This window comes from Haplochromis burtoni, unplaced genomic scaffold, assembly GCF_018398535.1.
Source record: "Haplochromis burtoni strain Fernald_Lab_line unplaced genomic scaffold, NCSU_Asbu1 Contig_1633, whole genome shotgun sequence".
Taxonomy (NCBI): domain Eukaryota; kingdom Metazoa; phylum Chordata; class Actinopteri; order Cichliformes; family Cichlidae; genus Haplochromis; species Haplochromis burtoni.
In genome coordinates, this window is record NW_024583994.1 from 11,603 (window position 1) to 19,609 (window position 8,007).

The following is an 8,007-nucleotide window of genomic DNA, read 5'->3' on the forward strand; positions in this document are numbered from 1 at the left end:
ATCGAGCCTATGCAACAGACAGCGGTGAATACTGGTGTGAGACTGGAGCAGGAGAGAAAAGCATCAGTGTCAACATCACAATAACTCGTATGTTTAACACTCGAGTGACCGAAATATTTTATTATGAATAGATGAGGTCATTTATGACCTGATGGATTTATGTCATTCAGAAACATTTTCTAACATAAAAATGTTCTATTGGTTATCTATAACTATAGTATTCGGAACTATTATTAGTATCATTTATTGCAAACAGTATTTAACTTAATTATTTTAATGAATCATAATGATTCCATTCAAATGTTGCCTCAATATTGATGAATCAAGCCACAGTATTTGTTCAGTCTTATGTACTATTAATAAAAATTAACATTAAAATTAGTGACTATCAATGAGTCCAAAATTTCATTACCATGGCAGCTGTTAAGTATAAAATTATTCCACTTATTATTTCAGTCTTTTGCTTGCTTGGTTTGAAATGTTACAGATTTCTGTATCAGATAAAAAGTCTTGTTTTTCAGCTGGTTCTGTTGTCCTAGAGAGTCCTGTTGTCCCTGTCAAGGAGGGAAACAATGTGACTCTGCGCTGCAGGAACAAGACAAAGACTTCAAACCTCACGGCTGATTTCTATAAAGATGGCTTCCTCATCGGGAACAGCTACACAGGAGAGATGACCATCCACAAAGTTTCCAGGTCTGATGAAGGACTCTACAAGTGTAAGATGTTTGATACTGGAGAATCACCAGAGAGCTTGTTGACTGTCACAGGTACAAATTCAGACATTTTAAATCAGAAATTAAGAGCTAGAATAAATTATAATTTTAGAGTGTAGCTAAATATAATTAAGTGGAGACAATCAGTTTTCCCATTCTGTCATTTAAAGGTAAACCTTATTTGTTTTACAGCAGATGTATTTTTATCATTGCAGCACTTCACAGAGAGACCTGCTCATCTTCTTGTTCTGCCGTCCAGGTGTTCCTAATGTTGAGGACTATTTTCACCATTGTGATGGTGGTTCTGCTGCTTTTGTTAGTGGGATTACTTCACTTTGGAAAACTCAGTGTTACACAGACATAAATGGTATCTGTATATAAAGATGACTGATGGAGAATGTTCTGGAAGTTTTAACATTTAGATAATAAAACAGTGCAGTGAACTGGACAATTATAAGAGCTACACTATGACAGGTGATTGCAAATATTGTAAAAAATACTTCGACTTCAGTTTTTTTTTCTATATACTTTTTTTCCTGCAGTATTCTGTTGACTTTGTTGGTTGCTGTTAAACTTGTCATGCACAGAAGAGTTTAAAACCACAGGCCTGCTGAGCATGTTTAAAGACCTCTCAGTATCTCAGTTTACTCAGCGTGTAGTGATTTTAGATGCTGCAGACACTCCAGTAATTTTAGCTTCTTAGAGACAAACCGCACGAGAAAACGTTTGTTCACAGTAGAGTTAATACTTCAGTGTGATCATTTCAGTCTCAGCTTGTGGTTTAAAAATTCTACATAAGCCTTGTAGCTGCAAACATGTCAGTGAATCTTCTGCAGCTAAATAGTAAGCATGGCAAGAACAAAAACTTATATATATAAACTTATATATATATTAACATATTTTAAAATAAAATGACCCAACAGAGGGGTGTGGATGTCAGTTACTACTTTCATTTCATTTCATTCACCTTTAAATTTGTTAACTGTTTTAAAATAATTGACAAAAAATATATATAAAGACAATCCCAGTGTCAGCCACTCGGGTGTTGGTGATCGGGGCTCAGCTATTCTTCTCTGCTGAAGAGCGGCCCGCCTCTAGTCGGCGGATCCAAGCCTTACCTGGTTTCTTCCCACGCTGTCCCCCACCTGTAAGGACATCTGCGGCTCTTCACCTGCTGGAAACTGCCCTTAACTACCTGCCCTCGATCTACAGCTCTCCTGCCTCCCTGCGCTACAAGTAAGGCAAACCCCATTCTCACTGTTTAATCTCTCGTCGTCACAAACCTCGCCATGGACTAATTCCACTCTCTCTCCCATTTCAGGCACTTTGCCCCCCGAGACTCCCGCCATGAACTTTCACTACTTTGTCGCAAATAAACTCACTGTAAACTTGTGGCTGTTGAGCATAGTGTCTGCTTTTGGGTCCATTTATGTGACACCCAGTGAAAATATCATCTACACAGTAAAATTTGTTAAAAACTTCCCTGGTCAATTATACTACCTAAAAACAGCTATTCAGCAATGCTAAATTAAGTTTATTGAAATATAGCTGTCTGAGTGGTCGAACAACATTAATTTTGTTGGAAGCTAACATTAGCATAAACCTTGGCAATTATGTAGCATGTAAGACCCACAAACTCAGAAGCTGTAATATAATACATGCATTACCCTTCACATAAACAAAAACTCCACATTTTATTCTATATAAAATCATTATTTAGCACTTTGCTCACTTACCTGGCTTATGCTGACAGTCGCCTCCGTTCCACTGCGGGATAAGAAAATGGCGGCAGAAACGAAACTTAAGAAGCGAAAATGGGCGTGGTCTTTCTATATTACTCCGATAGAATTTCCTCTGTTTTTTGGCTCCAACTCTAGCGGCCAATTGAAGTGATTAGGTTCCAAAACGTGCAATAACTACTCTTTTAGATGAAAATGATGTTGACTCTGGAAAAATTACTCTCTCCGTTTTCCTGTGTATGAGAAAAGAAAGAAACAAAATATATGTTTACATACAGAAAAAGAAAAATGTGATGTTTTGGAACTTTATTTTTTTTAGTATTAAGAAATTTAATATTAAAAGATCAAGATTGTTTTTTTCCATTTCTTACTTCACTTAACTTCATTTTTTTTATTATATATAAATGTTTCTGAAACACCATAACACAGATACAGCAACATCACAGTTCTATTTGTCTGACACAGAAAAATGAACACAATATTAACCCTATTAAACACACAGACACACAAATGTTCCCAGAATAGTGCTTTAGCTCATCAAATAATTGATTGGTTGCTTAACTAGCTTAAAATAAGTTTGAGAAAATCTTTCAAAAAAATAAAATTAACTTAATAAATCAGACACAGCAGTGAATTATCAACATATTCTTAGTTGATAAGATTTATGCATTTACTACTTAATTAAACAAAGACTAAACCAATTTTAGTATTTGGGAAATTTAGATGCATGAGAAGAGCTTTTGCTTCACTTAACTGAGTCTTGACTGAATAAAGTGTTACAAGTTGAACAACTGATTATTTAAACATGTTACATGTTGAGCAACTTCTGGGTTGGTTTTGGTCAGATCATCTCATAAGAAATGACAGAAATCCACAGCTGCTGTGGGAAACCTGTTGGCAGAGATCAGTTAGTGTTCTTCTTTTGTGCTAATAGAATTCATCAGAGCTATAAAATCTACAGTCAATAAACCTGGAAGACAGATTTAAAGTTTTGGTCTCAACACCCTCAACAGCCCTGTTATATTAGTTTGGTTTCTATAGAGCAAAATATATAGTTCAGTGATTATAAGATTAAATGTTTATCACAACTTCATCAGAATATGTTCAAGTGCATAGTGTGGAGGATGTCATAAGGCCTTGAGGCAATCAGATGTTAAACACAATATTTATAAGTGTTTTAAGTTGTAAATCAGTTAGATGAGACCCGAACACGACAGGAAGGTTATGTTCACTGTTAGTTTTACTGGTATATGCAAGATCACACGGGTAACTTATCATATGTATAACATGGGTAGATGCACAAGTAATCAGACTTCTAATCTGAAACATTTTTCCAGTTTGTTGATGAGAAAAGTAGTTAGTAGTTTTACTTGTATTTTGACACCTAGTGTAGTTGCCACACTGGTAATTTCCATTTGCATGCGGGTCTGATGTGGCTGACTGTCTTGTTTTGTTGGATGCAGAATCTGCATAAACCAAGTAGTTGGTGAAGTGAAGGGTAAAGTTGTAGGTCAAGGGCTGGAGACTGAGGGAGGCTGCAGGTCTGGTGATCGAAGGCAGTTATGGAGGGTGTGATAAACTTTGTCATACTTTTACAGTAATTAATTTACTACAATGCATTTCTTACTTTGTTGGAGCCAACTGTGAGGTTAGTTTTAAAATGTAGACAATTAGCTGTTCAGTCCAGTTTTCATACATGTCAAAAATGTGATAAAATCAGACTAATCAAACACCTCAAAATTCATCTTGAATACTTTTAAAATTGTAACTGGTAATTTTAATTAGAAGTATGAGGTGAAAATTAAGCCCTCCTTTAAGAAAGGATTGCTAATACTGCTGATGTTGCACGGTGGGATCAAAAGGGCTCCCCCTGGTGGTTTTCAGAGGTTTGGCATTCTGGTGGTTCTACACTACACATTACAATAAATTGCTGTGCTTATTTCCAATTTCTTAGTAAAATATAAAGGAATGTGTGGTGGCTTAAGCACACCAGCTGTTGATGTAAACATAAATGTAAAATAATTCTTTAAAAATAAAAATCAAATCAGAAAGGACAGCACTGATTTTGGGGCTGTTCCTTGACTTCTTTCTGAAGCTCCTTCAGTCTCTTTTTAGAATAGAATAGAATAGAATTCAACTTTATTGTCATTGCACATGCACAGGTACAGGGCAACGAAATGCAGTTTGCATCCATCCAGAAGTGCTTTAGTGATATAGATATATTACAATATATATTAGCAATAATATAGATATGTGAGTATATTACAGAAATGGGTCTATTATGGTATGTTATAATGTACACGGTATGAAGTATGTTGTGAATATTCTATAACTATAAGTATGTACAGGCTATGAACAGGATATAAATATGAAAAACTATACAGAATATGAAATAAATAACTTTACAAGTTATTATGAAATAAATAATTTCAAACTTTCTGCTTGTGAAAGTGTGACTACAGGTATTTTCTTAAAACCCCGTGACAAATCACTTTTCTGTACTACAAATATGGAGTAAGCCTAATCGTTGAGTCACTTCCGGTATTTCAGACAATCCCTTTCCGCCAAGAGCCACTTGTTAATTTGTTGCAGACTTGTTAAAGTGTTTTCTGAAATGTTATTTTGTAATCTTCTATTGCCTGTGTAACTACCTATCCAGGTACAGGTATTGAAACTCTACAGGTAGCACAAATATGATCAGATAAACCTTGTGAACAACTATAAATGGATTTCATTGAACTAATACCATATGGAGGTAAAAGTATTGCTCCAGGTTATTGACATGTTCTCAGAGTGGGTAAAAGTTGTCCCTTGTAGCTTGGCTGCTTCTGGTGTTACCACAAACCTGGAAAGGTACTTAAAGGCAGTTAATGTAACAGACCAGGATTTATTCACAGGTTAAACCACAGGCACTGTCCCCTCATGATAGGTTTTAATGTTCCAAGGACATCTTTGAAGCTGACTCCAAAGTGTACATAGACACCATGGGTCTTTCTCAAGGGGTCACTGATAAGTATAAAGCACACAATTAAATTGCCTCAGAATTGACATCATGGCTGTTCTTTGGGGATGTGATAGACAAGCAATAAATTACAGATTTTATAAGCAGAAAATTTCACTAGACATGCACTTAAAGCTGTATGAGAGCAAATTCTAGCAGCCAGTCTGATGATCAAACAGCTCCAAAGTCTGTGCGTGATGTGTGGTGATAGATATAGAAACTTTATTCCTAACAATGCTGTTGCTGCTGACTGTTTTCCACATTAGAAACATTAGCTGATGGATTTACAGATGTCTGACACCAAATGTTTTCCTTAATTGAACAACAATCTCTCATGAATGAGCAGCTTCATTTAAATCAAGTTTTAAGTCTTTCTTTACAGTTAAACCACTAATGGTCATTTATAATTCCAGTTTATGATGTGTTCACTTAAACTGCACATCTGTAATCTGTGATGTTTTTGGAACTTTCTTTTTTTAATATTTTAAAATATTATAATATTATTTTGTATACACATTTTATACTATTAAAAATTCTTAAAAATACTCAAAAGTGTAGAAATGTAATAGAAAATGTATGTTTTGGTATGTGGCTGTAACTTTCTAGAACTAATGATCAGTGACGATTTGAAAACACACTAACGCTACGTTCACACTGCAGGCGAAAGCACATCAAATCCGATTTTTTTGACCCTATGCGACCCATATCCGATCATGGTATGACAGTGTGAACGGCACAAATCCGATATTTTCAAATCCGATCTGGGTCACTTTCGTATGTGGTACTGAATCCGATACATATCCGATGTTTTAGAAAGCGACTGCTGTTTGAACGGTCAAGTCGCATTAAATCCGTCTTTTACGTCACCGACACAAGACAGACGCCAATTATCAGCGCCGGAGAAGACATCGCGAACGCTTCCTGGCCATCCAGTGTAGATGTCAGTGAAACTGTTGGGAAGACAACGTTGGAGAAACGTGAACATTTTATTTGTACTGTATAATCTGCAGATTCTGACAGAAATCTGCAACTATCTTTGAAGCACCGCTCCTCTCTTAAACAGCAATAAGGATCATTATTAGGTTATTTACATTATTATGTAAATAACAAAATAACTTAAAGCAAAAATTGGGAAACGTAAAGTCCGAAGTCTTTATATTAAGGGCCATCAGTCAAACAATATTGTTTGCTCTGGGTCTAAACAGAGCGCGTTGTGTGTGAAGTCTTCTTTTGCGCATGCGGGCCGCTTTTGTTAGGATGCCTGGGTCGTTGACCCAGGGGTTTTGAGTTTATTATATTATTTATACTTTCTAGTTTTTGGTTTCTTTGAGTTCTGTCTTATGGTTTATGTCTCTGTCTTCTTTAGTTGCTCTGTCTCCCCTATCACCTGTATCCCCTTGTCTAGTTCGCGTCTCTGTGTATCCTTAGTTCCTATATCCCCGTGTTCAGTCAGTGTTTGTGTCTGCCCTGGTCCCACGTCTCTGTTCCCTCTGTAGTGCCTGCATGTGAGTCTGTGTTATGTGTTTCCTGTTTTACTTTGAAGGTCTCTGTCTTATCTCAGTGTGTTCAGTTTACGCTTCTTTGGTCTCGTCAGTTCTGATTTGTCCCAGCTGTGTTTCCCTCCTGTTACTCATTCCCTGATTGCTCCCTCTGTGTATTTAAGCCCTGTGTTTCTCTGTGTCCGTGTCGCGATCTACCGTTTATTTTGCTGTGTGTTTTGTCAATCCGCCGGTGTTAGTTTATTTTTGACCTTTTTTCCCCAGTTATGTTATGTTTGAGTTCAGCATTAAAGCTGTTTTGGTTTAAGTTCTGTCTCCGGAGTCTGCACCTTGGGTCCTATTCCTGTCTGCACACAGCCACACCTAACAGAAGATCGCGACCATACTATGGACCCAGCAGACTTTGAACTCCAGGAGCGACGCCGAGCAGCCTTTGCCCAGCTGGAGGAGGAACTCCGCTGGAAGCCATGGCTCACCCCTGACGTCGGGCGCATTTTCCATGGCACTCGGCTGGCTCTCGGCGGTCCCCGGAGCTGCCAGAAGTCTCCACCTGTTGCTCCGCTAGCACGCAAGATGCGGCCGTTTCAGTTGGGAGTCCTCCGCGTGGCTTCAGGCACTCACGCTCCGGCCTCAGCGTCACCATTCTGTGCACCGGAGGCTCAGTTGCGCACGCCGCCAGCTACCTCTGCCCGAAGGAAACGGCGCTCACGTCGCCGTCATATGGACACGTTTGAGCGACCTCCGGTGGTGAGTCAAAAGGACTACACTTTTCAAACTCCACATGAGCCAGTTTTCAGTGAGCCTGCTCCTTTGCCTTCCGGTGCTCCTTCGCCCAGGGCAACTGCGGTCCAGCCATCTCCTGCACCTGTATCAGTTCCTCAGGTGAGGGGGGCTAGGGCCCAGTTTGTCCCTGCTCCAGTTTCCAGGCCAGCTGAGGCTCCGCTAGTCTCTGCGCCCGTGTCTATTCCGCGGGTGGGAGCGGCTACTGCCCAGCAGGCCACTGCACCGGTTTCTGTCCTCGCTGGAGGCTCGGGTGAGCCCGTCCAGCAGTTTTC

General features: G+C 38.7%; 1 long non-coding RNA gene across 1 annotated transcript; it reads left to right on the plus strand.

Moving 5' to 3' along the window:
• Window positions 1-19: 19 nt before the first annotated feature.
• LOC121813405 lies at window positions 20-1,492 on the plus strand. The gene is made up of 3 exons (XR_006053688.1): window positions 20-87; window positions 522-767; window positions 929-1,492. It is a non-coding gene; the product is annotated as an uncharacterized LOC121813405 (long non-coding RNA).
• Window positions 1,493-8,007: the final 6,515 nt, after the last annotated feature.